The following is a 14,470-nucleotide window of genomic DNA, read 5'->3' as shown; positions in this document are numbered from 1 at the left end:
ATGCCCTGATGAGGTGTGAACTGCCTCTCTGTTCTTGGAGAGTTTTGCCTGGGCTTATTTTAAGCTATGAGGATACATTTTCAGCCTTATAACTACATACATGAAATTATAACCTATAACCTTATTTACATGACTTTAACATCACTGCAACAACCATGCTCAGTGCATCATGAGCCTTCCGAAGACATCCAACATAACAAACTTTGCACTGGATACCACACAGTCATTTTATAAAGATGAAGATGGGGGTGCAGGGTGTTCCCCCGAGGTACAGAGCATCACACCTCCCCTCTTAGTTTACTGCAAGAGGATTAGTCACTGACTAGCTTGAAGACAATTTGTGTTATGTAAACCTGGCATCCAGCCATTAAGGCCACAAGGCAGCGTGCCTCAGTTTCCCCATTCACACACACACACAGCAAACCAGGTTTGTTATGGTTTCTCTACTGTGATCAGCTGTAAATCTGTTCACAGGTATTAACTGAGAACTAGCGTTACCAGGTTTAACATCCGTGCCAAAATTCTTATCCCAAAACTTAACATTAATACCAAAAAAATGTATCACAGATGGGTGTTTACTAGTATCTTTATGATACCATGCCCTCTGTTCAGATAATGTAGTTTGAGGTTAGTTTGTTCATTACCTATGGTGTCCTTTGACTCTCTCCCATGTAATCAGTTACTGGCTTTTCTTTCCCTCCGGTGTCCCTTAATTTAATCATGTTTCTGGCATTTTGCTATATCAGGGTCTGGCAAGATAAGGGTCCAGGGGGATCCTGCACATTGGCTGGCCCTTTGGGGAGCAGTCTCCCAACCCCAGGACTGTACATATGTAGAAAATCCAGCTCCCCTTTTGGGGTTACCCGGTGTTTCCCTCTCCTAGAACTGAGTCCTTCCTTGCCCCCTTTTCCCAGGAGACTATGACCTATGCTCTGTGGGCTAGGTGTGTTTACTCTTTGATCAGAGTCACCTTTCCCCAGCAGCTTTCCCATAACTGCTCTCTGTGTCTCACCAGCCTGGGGGAAAACACTCCCTTCTCTGTCAGATGGGTCACTTCTGTTCTCACAAACGACCCCCTGGCAATTTCCTGGTCCCAACTCCTCTGCTGTCCCACGCTTTGGAGCTGCAGCTTGATGTAAAGAGACACAGTTACCTTCCAGAAACTTTTCAGAAATAGCATCCTGACAAACTGGGACCTGTATTGGTGTGCCCTCTGCCACCCCATTCTCTGTCCCTGAGAAGTCAGCTGTGTGATGGCTCCCTTCCACGAAGTCAGTCACACCATTCCTTCTCAAAACCCGGGTCACAGGCTGACTGCCTGGGTGCACAGATGCTGACCCAGCCATACTCTGAGTGTCCTGGGCATCCTGTCCCAAATGACTAGGGAGGAGACATTCCTGTACCCCTACTAGTCCTTCCTCAGTTTCTTCCTCTGGGTCCCGTCCTAAGACACATTCCTCTGTGCTCCCGAGGAAGGGTTCTGTCTCTTGTTCAGCTGCAAAACTCTGCCAGCTAAAAACTGGGATGGTTTCCTTAATCACTGAGGACACCTCTCCTGCCCCTGCGCTGGAGGGCATGTTGCCTTCTGCTGGAAAAGAACTAGTCTCAGCCCTTCCCATACTTGGAAGCACACTGCTTCCCTGGGTTACAGAGTCACAGGAATCCTCACCCACCTCTGTGGTTTCTGAGATCCCCTGCCCCTTCTCTGGGCTCTCCTCTGGGACACATTGCTCTATGCTCCCTAGACCTGGTTTTGCCTCTGATTCAGCTGCAAGCTGCTGGCAGCTAACAATCTGGACAGTTCTCTCCCTGGCAGGCATTACACCCTCATCCCTTCCTGATATGGTGTTGCCTCCAGCTGCAGTGCAGGAGTTGGTCTCAACCACCCTCCCACGGGAAGCATGTGGTTTCTCACTGCTGCAGAAGAATCAAGGAGACTCTCTCCCATTCTCTCAGCAACTCCTGAGACCTTACCCTTTCCCTCGGGGGTCCCAGCATAAAACTCCCTCCTGCTGCAGGCAAATACTTTAACCTGAGCTACACGGAAAAAATCATTACCCAGGAGCAGGTCAAATAGGAGGTGTTCTATTACCCCCCCAGTCAAAACACTTTCCAAACCTTCCCAAAACACATGGATTTTAGCTAGTGGTATGAGGAATCTGCCATAATTCGCCCACCACCACAATCTCTGCCATTTGGCCAGGTAGCATACTGGTCTTTGGGACCACACTCTGCTTAACCAGAGAGATCTGGGACCCTGTATCCCTCTGCCCCAAGTATTCCCTGCCATCAATTTGGACAGCCTTAATGTGCTCCATATCTGGTTCTGCAGAAGCTAACCTCACAAAACCAATATGATCGGTTCCAATTGCTTGGGTGGTTTCTGTGTTGAGGACAGCAGAACTAACAAGAGCTATTGGTTGCCTGCTTCCTCCTAGCACAGGGCATGTATTCCTGAGATGGTCAGTGGAATTACACTGATCGCACCTTTTGGGCTCTTCTGCTTTTACAGGCGATTTGGGATGAGAGTTAAGAGGAATGTTTTTGGGGAAGAGAAGGTTTAGGCTCCCAACCCACTTCTCTCTTCCCAGGAGCAAAATGGAATCCTCCCTCCCCACCAATTTTAAACCCCTCTTTCTGTGGCCTGCCCTCAATAAATGCCTGATTCTGTTCAAAGGCATCAGCTAAAAAAGCCATCTCATCAGCAGACCACAGCTTGGGACCCAGTGAGCTATCCTGAGCTCAGCAGAACCCTATCCAAGATGTGCCTTCTGTCAGCAGGATTTTCCAATGCAATGTCCCCTGCTCCTGCCACCTCACCCATGTACTCGTCCCTTCTTCCCTGGCTTCCCCTGTCCTTTCAGCTTCCCATCCTGGCTTCAACGCTCTTCATAACCTAGCTCCCACCTCTCTTCACCATCTCAACCACTGCTTGGTCTCCAGCCCAACTGCATGCACTCCTCCCAGTTTCACGGATGTCTCAGGAGCTCCCACCCTGACCCAGCCTACCACGTCCTCTCCTCCTTCAATTACTATTTATTTGTTTTCCAGTACTGCCTAGAGACCCCAGTCAAGACCCAGAGTTGGTCAGCAGCAGAAGCAGGAAGAGAATCCATGTGGCCAAAGTCCAGCGTCCTAGCCACTAAATCACACTTACCAATCCCTTCTACCACGAGGCCTACGTCAGTTGTCCTTCCCCCTTTTCCACAAGAAATGAAGGAGAGAGAGAGCATGAGAAAGAGGTAAGAAAACCAGACAAAAGACAGGGAACCTGAAGATGCTCGCCGAACAGTGTCCCACTAGGAACTGTCCTGTCCTCACATCTTTTTCATCTAATACCTGAGTTCGTGAATATAAAACATCCAGATATTCACAGCTGAGTGCAAACTACTGCTGAGCAGCCAAGTTTGCCTGCAGTCCTGCTGCCTCAACCAGCATCTAATCCGCTGCTTCGCAAAGTGCTTTGGGCCTGAAAAGTGCAATAGAAAACCGCAGTCTAATTCCATTCACAGTGCTACCAACGCTCATGATTTTGTCATGAGTCTCATGATCATTATTGTTTTCCTTAAAGCCCCAGCGCCTGGAGTCAAGTGGGTATGGGATGATTTCAGCCTTCAATTCTTAAAGAAAAAGTATGTTTCTAGCCCTCGTGGCTGTGGAGAAAGCTTTAAAATGTAACCCCAGTGCACCCTAAAGGCTCCAAAAGAGGAAGGCAAATAAAGAGAACCCAAATCTGGTATGTTTACATCATGTCATGATTTTAAAGCCAATCTCATGATCTTTGGTGAGCCTGACTAATGATTTTTGAATGTCTGGGGTTGGCAACACCATATTCATTGCTGGCCTTGCTCCCCAGAAGCAGGGTGCAACATTAAAGGGGACACACAGAGGGGGGCCTTGAGTCCTGATTCCCCAGAGGGGCTCTACTGCAGAGCCAACTGCAGCGAGGAGGGAAGAACAGCCCGAGCTCCCAGATCCAGAAGGGCACGAGTGAAAACGAGTCAGGGCTTTGAAATTCAAGAGCCATCAGCCCACTTCAGCTCAGTGCCCTGAGCACAAAGCAGCTGACAGAGCAAGGCAGAAATGCCGAATGCCGGGGTGTAATCAGTTCAAGCAATGCCACTCCCCTTACAAAGCCATTTGAGCAGCCCCTTGTATGCCAAGGCCCGCGATTCAGTGTGCAGCCTGCTCCCCGACACTAAGGCCCCAGTGGGCCCTAACAGGCGGGTGTGGAGGGGGAGTCAGCAGGGAACATACCCACAAATGGTGAAGTTTTGGAAAGGGCTACCGGCTGCCAGCCCAAGCAGCTCGGAGCAACGCCATGTGGCACCAGCTTGCCAGTGTGAGCGGAGCTCACATGACCCAGGCCACTCTGTGCCTGCAGGTTTGGCAGCATTGTCTGAACCAGCCCTGGCAGGGAGCTTGTCAGCTCCAGGGGAAAGCAGGTGGAAGAGCCCCTCAGAGGGTATGGGAAGAGGTGAGTGGCAGGTCAGTGCAGGGTGGGAGAAGGCTGAGCTTTGCTAGCTGATCTATGCCCTGACTCTCAGCCCCACGAACCCTTACTCTAACCTGACTTCTTCCTATGTCATAAACAAAACTGCCCCACACATTTTACCCCCTTCCCTGAACCCACCTGTCCCACACCTGACACTGCGGTAACAGCACCATGGAAATTACACCGGCAAGATCTGGGAGAAGCCAGGAATGCTGCCCTCTTTCTTCCCTCTAAATGAGTAAATAGGCAGTTTTAAATTAGTGAAGGTTCCTTTCCACCTCAAGCACTGGATTCTCCAGCAAGGACACATGCTTCCCATGTGGGGGAAGTCAGAGAGGAAGGAGGAAAAATGAGACATTTCCTCTTCCATCCACACATCCTCATGGCTCACAGCTATCATGGGTGCTCGATGGGCACAAAGACATTTCAAAAACCTGGGAAGCCAACTCTACTTAGAACAAGTGAAGGTGCACGCTAAACTACAAACACAGGCTGTCTATGTCTTTGTACCTTACCTGTCATAGAATCATAGAATATAAGGGTTGGAAGGGACCCCAGAAGGTCATCTAGTCCAACCCCCTGCTCAAAGCAGGACCAATTCCCAGTTAAATCATCCCAGCCAGGGCTTTGTCAAGCCTGACCTTAAAAACCTCTAAGGAAGGAGATTCTACCACCTCCCTAGGTAACGCATTCCAGTGTTTCACCACCCTCTTAGTGAAAAAGTTTTTCCTAATATCCAATCTAAACCTCCCCCACTGCAGCTTGAGACCATTACTCCTCGTTCTGTCATCTGATACCATTGAGAACAGTCTAGAGCCATCCTCTTTGGAACCCCCTTTCAGGTAGTTGAAAGCAGCTATCAAATCCCCCCTCATTCTTCTCTTCTGCAGGCTAAACAATCCCAGCTCCCTCAGCCTCTCCTCATAACTCATGTGTTCCAGACCCCTAATCATTTTTGTTGCCCTTCGCTGGACTCTCTCCAATTTATCCACATCCTTCTTGAAGTGCGGGGCCCAAAACTGGACACAGTACTCCAGATGAGGCCTCACCAATGTCGAATAGAGGGGAACGATCACGTCCCTCGATCTGCTCGCTATGCCCCTACTTATACATCCCAAAATGCCATTGGCCTTCTTGGCAACAAGGGCACACTGCTGACTCATATCCAGCTTCTCGTCCACTGTCACCCCTAGGTCCTTTTCCGCAGAACTGCTGCCTAGCCATTCGGTCCCTAGTCTGTAGCGGTGCATTGGGTTCTTCCGTCCTAAGTGCAGGACCCTGCACTTATCCTTATTGAACCTCATCAGATTTCTTTTGGCCCAATCCTCCAATTTGTCTAGGTCCTTCTGTATCCTATCCCTCCCCTCCAGCGTATCTACCACTCCTCCCAGTTTAGTATCATCCGCAAATTTGCTGAGTGTGCAATCCACACCATCCTCCAGATCATTTATGAAGATATTGAACAAAACCGGCCCCAGGACCGACCCTTGGGGCACTCCACTTGATACCGGCTGCCAACTAGACATGGAGCCATTGATAACTACCCGTTGAGCCCGACAATCTAGCCAGCTTTCTACCCACCTTGTAGTGCATTCATCCAGCCCATACTTCCTTAACTTGCTGACAAGAATACTGTGGGAGACCGTGTCAAAAGCTTTGCTAAAGTCAAGAAACAATACATCCACTGCTTTCCCTTCATCCACAGAACCAGTAATCTCATCATAGAAGGCGATTAGATTAGTCAGGCATGACCTTCCCTTGGTGAATCCATGCTGGCTGTTCCTGATCACTTTCCTCTCATGCAAGTGCTTCAGGATTGATTCTTTGAGGACCTGCTCCATGATTTTTCCAGGGACTGAAGTGAGGCTGACTGGCCTGTAGTTCCCAGGATCCTCCTTCTGTCACCACAGTTTCCTATAGATAATGGCAGCATGGTGAGGAGGTCTGCCCACGCAAATGGGTGACAGGGACGCCTGTGTTACAATATCGGCTCTGCCACTGACTCCCTCCGTGGCCATGGGCAAGTCATTTTCCCTCACTGTACTCAGTTTATCTGTCAAAGAAGGATAATACTTACCTGCCCGGCAAGGGTTAATTAAAACAGGCCAGTGCTTTGAAAAGTAGAGCAAAACACAGAGATAATAATGCTTCGTACTAATCCCTGTCCTAAATGACTTCATCAAATATATCAGCTAAAAGTAGCCTCAGAGTAGAGAGCACTTCAAGCTCAAGTTCAGACAAAATTTTACTATATGTTTTAAAAGAGTCACTTATGAGAAAGGTCAGACATGGCCCTTACAGTGAGTTCCACTCCATTTGTATTGTTAAAAAAATCAGTCAGGCTTTAACAAATCCAAGTGAACCTTGTGCGTCTATTCCCATCCCAACTCCCTCTGCTCATACTAGTCTCTTTGACCATCCACACGTTCTTGTCACTCTCAGGGCAAGTGCCTTCTCCTCTGCATCTCTCCTCAGAGCCAAACACCCAAACGCTCCATCTAATTGCAAATCTCAGCTGAAAGCATCTCGCTCCTCCCTTGCCTCTTCATTTCCAGCTCCCTCTATTGTTATTTAATTCCGGGTTCCATTTTTAAATAAAAGACACCATACAAGATGGAGGCCTTATACCACAAGAAAGCCAAAGGAAGCTGAAGGTGCTCAACACCTCACATGACTGGGCCCTTACTCTGGATTTGGTATTCAGGAGTGTTTTTGCAAAGAGTAGCCCTTTAGCCTCCGCATTGGCATGTTCCTACTGCCCTGGTTCTGATAATTGCCACTACAAAGCAAACGTATGTGAGTCACCATGTGCTCTGTTTAGTTCAGGCCATTCACAGGGTCTGGAGAGAGTTCATTTTTCTTAGTCTTATTATCCTTCCTCTGCCACTCAAGAGCTTTAAAGATGTACCATCTTGTTTACAGGAGTGTTCTGTGCACTAAAAAGGGAAGGACAGCAGAAGAAAAATATTTACGAACAAAGGAGATAATACATAAAGCTTACAATTACTTGACATGACATATGGTAAATAAGAGACAGAAAAAGGCTTCTAAGGTTTGTACAAAGCCTGGATTTTTCTTCCACACTTTCCAAGGATCGATAATACGTGTTCCACACAGTTGCCATCTCCCATAGAAACAACCGTCCACCCCCAAAAAATTAACATTTCATAAAAAATTTTCAATCAGGAATGACATTTTAGAACTAAACTTTTTAAAACAACTTCTTGCTCACCTAACACAGAGACAAGAATAATATGAAATCTCTGTCTTAAACATAACAATCAATATGATCGGGGGAGGAAACTATTGATTGAGCCATTTAACCAAGATATTTAAGCCCTGATGCAGAATATAAGTGCTATGTATTAGCTATTTAAAAGCTCCTAATTCTAGCTTTATAGCTTTTTCCTTTCTCCCTACTTCAGCTCAATTCAAAAATCACATTGCACTAAAATATTTTTTACTCCTTATGTCACCAGGGATAACAATATCCAGTGGCCGGAAGCTGAAGTCAGCAAAGATCAAAAGGGAAATTGGATGCACATTTTGAACACTGAAGAAAACTAACAGCTGCAAACATTCACCAAGGGATGGGGTAGACCATCACTTGAGGTCTTTGAACCAAGACTGGATGTCTTTCTAAACGATCTGCTGTAGCTCACCCAAAAATTAGGGGCTTGATGAATGAACCACTTGTTGACATTTCAAGGTCTGGGTTCTGCAAGAAATCAGAGTAAAGGAATGCCACTGCTCCTTCTGGTCTTAGCAATCTACGAACAACTGCCCATGTGATAAGTAAAGTGAGAGAAAAAGATACACACAGACTACATTTCTCAGAGTAGCAGCCATGTTAGTCTGTATCCTCAAAAAGAAAAGGAGTACTTGTGGCACCTTAGAGACTAACAAATTTATCTGAGCATAAGCTTTCGTGAGCTACAGCTCACTTCATCGGATGCATGCCGTGGAAAATACAGTGGGGAGATTTATATACATAGAGAACATGAAACAATGGGTGTTACCATACACACTGTAACGAGAGTTTCAGAGTAACAGCCGTGTTAGTCTGTATTCGCAAAAAGAAAAGGAGTACTTGTGGCACCTTAGAGACTAACCAATTTATTTGAGCATAAGCTTTCGTGAGCTACAGCTCACTTCATCGGATGCATACTGTGGAAAATACAGAAGATGTTTGTTTTTATACACACAAATCATGAAAAAATGGGTGTTTATCACTACAAAAGGTTTTCTCTCCCCCCACCCCACTCTCCTGCTGGTAATAGCTTATGTAAAGTGACACTCTCCTTACAATGTGTATGATAATCAAGGTGGGCCATTTCCAGCACAAATCCAGGTTTTCTTCCCCCCCCCACCCCCCGACACGAGAGTGATCAGACTACAGGGATTCTCCAAACCCCCAAGAACATTCTCCTCCTTACCCACATGAATCTGATTAAGTAGGGCACATGGGTTTTCACTATTTGCAACCAAGCCTGAAATATTTTTGGGTGAAACATTTGCAACCAAGCCTGAAAACATGTGGTCTAAAGAAAAACCTGTAATTCATCCTAGATTTGTTGAAGTTTTCACTGAGGTTCTGGGACACTCTGTACCTCAAAGCAGCAGCCTGGAATCCCCATATTCACCTCTGTCATATAATTATGATGTGTTTTGTACAAAGCATACCTAGTGAGGAATTATTTTAAAAATCTTGATCTGTTCAGCACTAATATCCTGTTGGATTGTATCTGAAGTTATGAAGTATTGTTATATGTGACTGAAATATGTTGTGAATTCAGGAACACCCAGGGCATACAACAAAGGGGTAGCAATCACCAGCCAGACAGGGGTTAATGGCTCATCCACACCCAATCCACTATCCCAGAGACTTCTCCGAGAAAGCACCTATGCTATGGACTAACACAGGTCACAGCAAGGATCTTTCTAGCCAGCTGGAAAAAAGTATAAAAGAGGGAGAGTGACTTCATCACTTTGCCTCTTCCCTTCCCCCGCCCCACTCCCCCAACTCAACACGTGGAAAATCATCTGGAAGAAAAAGACTTTGAACGAGGGAGTTTGGTCCCAGGCTGGAATAGGGTTCAGTCTCTGTATTGAGGCACTGTAAGCTGCTTGTGCCATCTGTCAGGATGAGACACGGCTTGATTCAAATCTTGCTTAGTCTGTTTAAATTAGAATTTAGGCTGCACATTTATTTTTTAGAGTAGCAGCCGTGTTAGTCTGTATTCGCAAAAAGAAAAGGAGTACTTGTGGCACCTTTGTTAGTCTCACAAGTACTCCTTTTCTTTTTACATTTATTTTTGTTTCTGAAGTAACCAACTCTAATCTCTCTGCCTGCTACTTATAATCACTTAAAATCTCTTTCCATAGTTAATAAATCTGTTTTATATTTTTACCTAAAACTCTGTGTTTTTGGAAGAACTGCTTGGGGGATCTCAGCTCAGACTACAAAGGCAAGTGTGTGTCCATTTCACACTGAGGGAGTGGCGAACTACTTAACAAACTTTCACTGTAAGACGGTACAGTTCTGGGGTGCAAAGCTTAGAGCTCGGGGGAACTGGCTGGAGCCTCCCTATTGATGGCTCATGAGTGGCTGGGAGAGCATTCATGTAACCAAGTTGAGTGTGTTCCTGCCTGTGGGTGGCTGCAGGTTTCAGAGGGGTAGCCGTGTTAGTCTGTATCAGCAAAAACAACAAGGAGTCCTTGTGGCACCCTAGAGACTAAGAAATTTATTTGGGCATAAGCTTTAATTTGCAAACTTGACACCATCAAATTAGGCCTGAATAAAGACTGGGAGTGGCTGGGTCACAACAAAAAGTAATTTTCCCTCAGTTGATACTCACTCCTTCTTGTCAACTGTTGGGAATGGGCCACATCCACCCTGACTGAATTGGCCTTTTTAGCTCTCACCCCCCAACTTGGTAAGGCAACTCCCACCTTTTCCTGTCCTGCCTACTGTATTTTTCACTCCATGCATCTGATGAGGTGGGTTTTAGCCCACGAAAGCTTATGCCCAAATAGATGTGTTAGTCTCTGAGGTGCCACAAGGACTCCTCGTTGTTTTTGTGAGTGGCTGTGTAAGTGCAGTGCCTGTCAGAGGCTTGGAGCTTGACATGAGCATCAGAGTGTGAAGGACAGCCCAGGCGGTGGGTTTGGAAGACTCAGCAGTCCAGGTTGCACCCGAGGGACCCCATCACAGGTTCACAAACCTTTCCTACGAACTGAGTCTCAATTTGCAGCCAACCTGGGCCAGTTTATTTTTTGTACCACAGTGGCCATGGGCACACATCAAGGCCCAATGGTTCAAGGCACCGAGCACAAACTAAACAAAGACAGAACTTGCAATGTGCATATTAGGCAACAGGGGGATACAGAGGGATGCATCACAACCATGAAAAATTCACAACACAGTTTAATGGTGGAAAAAAAGCTGAAATAGTGATCTCAGATGAGATTTATTTTTTGAGATTGTAACAAATCTATGATCACCTAGGATTTCACCATGGGCACAGTTACTCAGCACTTCACAGTTGCAATCAGGATAAACAGAATTCCGATTCACCTGCTTCAAAAGCAGAGCAACTAAGAGAGTCACTGTTTACCTCTAAGCAGTATAGAGTCTTGGAAACATAGCAGACTTGTTCTGGGTCTGTCCAGTGGAGAGCAGTATTATGCACACATGAGCACAAACACACACACAAGTCCATTGCATTATTTTTAAAAGTCTTTCCCTATTTCACAAACACTGCTTCAGATTATTAAAACTGACAAGATTTTTAAAATTTAATTGACTTTTTATTCTTCTGATATGCTGATGGTTTGCGTTTGCACCTCATTTACCTTGGAGAGTGGAATTACAGTGGAGAATCCACCACTTCCCTTGGCAGTTTGCTCCAATAGTTAATCATCCTCATTGTTAAAAATCTAGGGGTAGCCATGTTAGTCTGTATCCACAAAAACAACAAGGAGTCCGGTGGTACCTTAAAGACGAACATATTTATTTGAGCATAAGCTTTGGTGGGTAAAAGAAGTGGGGTTTTACCCCTGAAAGCTTATGCTCAAATAAATCTGTTCGTCTTTAAGGTGCCACCGGACTCCTTGTTGTTACTGTTAAAAATGTCAGGTTTCAGAGCAGCAGCCGTGTTAGTCTGTGTCCGCAAAAAGAAAAGAAGGACTTGTTGCACCTTAGAGACTAACAAATTTATTTGAGCGTAAACTTTCGTGAGCTACAGCTCACTTCATCGGATGCATTCAGTGGAAAATACAGTGGGGAGATTTTATATACACAAAGAACATGAAACAATGGGTGTTACCATACAGACTGTAACCAGAGTGATCAGGTAAGGTGAGCTATTACCAGCAGGAGAGAAAAAAACCTTTTGTAGTGATAATCAAGGTGGGCCATTTCCAGCAGTTGACAAGAACGTGTGAGGAACCGTGGGGGGAGCGGGGGAAATAAACATGGGGAAATAGTTTTACTTTGTGGAATGACACATCCACTCCCAGTCTTTATTCAAGCCTAATGTAATGGTGTTCAGTTTGCAAATTAATTCCAATTCAGCAGTCTCTCATTGGAGTCTGTTTCTGAAGGTTTTTTGTTGAAGAATTACAACTTTTAGGTCTGTAATCGAGTGACCAGGGAGATTGAAGTGTTCTCTGACTGGTTTTTGAATGTTATAATTCTTGACGTCTGATTTGTGTCCATTTATTCTTTTACGTAGAGACTGTCCAGTTTGGCCAATGTACGTGGCAGAGGGGCATTGCTGGCACATGATGGCATATATCACATTGGTAGATGTGCAGGTGAACGAGCCTCTGACAGTGTGCCTGATGTGAAGGGAAGTGGTGGAACAAATGCGGTTGTATTGTAGAGCTCCAACCCCTCAGACAGAGACAAACACCTACAAGATCTCTATCAAGCATTCTTACAACTACAATACCCACCTGCGGAAGTGAAGAAACAGACTGACAGAGCCAGAAGAGTACCCAGAACTTACCTACTACAGGACAGGCCCAATAAAGAAAATAACAGAACGCCACTAGCCGTCACCTTCAGCCCCCAACTAAAACCTCTCCAACACATCATCAAGTATCTACAACCTATCCTGAAGGACGACCCAACAGTTTCACAGATTTTGGGAGACAGGCCAGTCCTTGCTTACAGACAGCTCCCCAGCCTGAAGCAAATACTCACCAGCAACCACACACCACACAACAAAAACACTAACCCAAGAACCTATCCTTGCAACAAAGCCCGTTGCCAACTGTGTCCACATATCTATTCAGGGAACACCATCGTAGGGCCTAATCACATCAGCCACACTATCAGAGACTTGTTCACCTGCACATCTACCAATGTGATATATGGCATCATGCGCCAGCAATGCCCCTCTGCCATGTACATTGGCCAAACACCATGTATACACATAACTCACTGGGACTGTCTTCTCTTTGCTCATATCAAATGTGATCAGGTCATGATCGTTGGTCCCTTTGCAATTTCCAGCCCAGAGATCAATTCATCTTTATCTGTCATAATGAGATTCAAGATAGAGTTACCTCATCTGGGTGAAAAATCGTGTGTGTCAGAAAATCGATATTTTTTAGAAACTCTAAATAATGTTTTACTACTGCTTGCATGAGACCTCCAGCATACGTCTCCCAAACTGAAGTCCTACATAACACAGTTTTTCTTTCCACACATTACAGAGAGGTGCTTGCGGAGTAACTCATCCTGTTCTTTCGGTTGATTCAGTGGTCTATATCACAGCCTTGCCAGTACCTCTTTCTTGGGTTTAGTTAGCACACTGATCTGTATGATCATGGGTGGCGAGGATGAAAGGCTAGGGGAGGCTGTGCCTCCCCAAACAGCGCTATGTGGTCCCGCCCATGCTCCGCCCGCAGGTTCCCTCCTGCTTCTCACTGGCGCTCTGCAGTTCTTCCCCCGTGGCTGGGGCTGGGGCCGGCCTGCAGCCAGGGACTCTGGGTGGCTGGAGCCAGTGCTTGTGCCGCCCGCCCAGTGTTCGGGGGGGGGGAGGGCACTGCCCACTTGGCACTCTGGGGCTTCAGAGGGTCAGGCCGCCCGGGATGCTTGGGCGTGGGGGGGGGGGACGGGTGGTCGTGTGAGGGAGGGGCTTTGGGCTCTGGTGGGGGAAGGGAGGTGGGAGGGGCAGAGCCTCAGGCAGAAGAGGAGGGCTGGGCCAGTGGCTAGCCTCCCCAAGCCCATGGTTCACCCTCTGCCTATATGTATGATTTCAAGATCCTGTTCTCCTGAGTTATCAGTGACTTTAAAACAAGTAACAGTGTCTTTAATGGAGAGTGTCACTGCCTCACACACACACACACATCCATTTTTATCAACTCTCTCCTTCCTACACAGGTAATAACCAGTGATTCTGACATTCCAATTATGCAAATCATCCCACCAGGCTTCAGTAACACCAATTAGATCAAATTTCGGCTCATGAATGCGACTTTCCCATTCCACTTGCTTGTTCCACTCAGTTCTTCTGCACTTGCACAATGTGACAGAGGGATATTTAAATTTCAAAAAAAAAAACTTAATTCATTTTAATTTAAATTCATGACGGTGAATTAGTAAGTTTCTACCCTATGACATGCCTGGAAAGAGAAGAAAAGAGAAACACTCCGCTAGGTTGTGTGTTTTAACGGGCAGACTCTTAACAAGATCTTGGGCATTAGCAACAAGCGTGCCCCAAATCCAGAACACATTGGCTAAAAGGTGCTCCAGGATCAAATAATTAGGTACTCAATCTGCCACCACAATCAACCCACGCTAATCCACAGCTGGGTATTCAGTCTACTCTCGCTGAAGATGCAGAAAGGCATCAGTAACATGCCATCCTACAAAACGCACCAACAGACTGACCAGAAATTGCTGTCCAGGAGAAAACCGACAACACAGCAGATAGAAATTCAATGGAGAGACTCATACAACCC

The 14,470-nt window shown here is 46.2% G+C and overlaps 1 protein-coding gene across 8 annotated transcripts in view; it reads right to left on the bottom strand.

Moving 5' to 3' along the window:
• Positions 1 to 14,470, bottom strand: part of TSNARE1 (t-SNARE domain containing 1) — a 719,956-nt gene that overhangs the window by 567,948 nt on the left and 137,538 nt on the right. The window lies entirely within an intron of this gene.

The sequence above is a fragment of the Caretta caretta genome, chromosome 2, assembly GCF_965140235.1.
Source record: "Caretta caretta isolate rCarCar2 chromosome 2, rCarCar1.hap1, whole genome shotgun sequence".
In the NCBI taxonomy this organism is placed as follows: domain Eukaryota; kingdom Metazoa; phylum Chordata; order Testudines; family Cheloniidae; genus Caretta; species Caretta caretta.
This window is presented reverse-complemented; position numbering and strand designations above follow the sequence as displayed.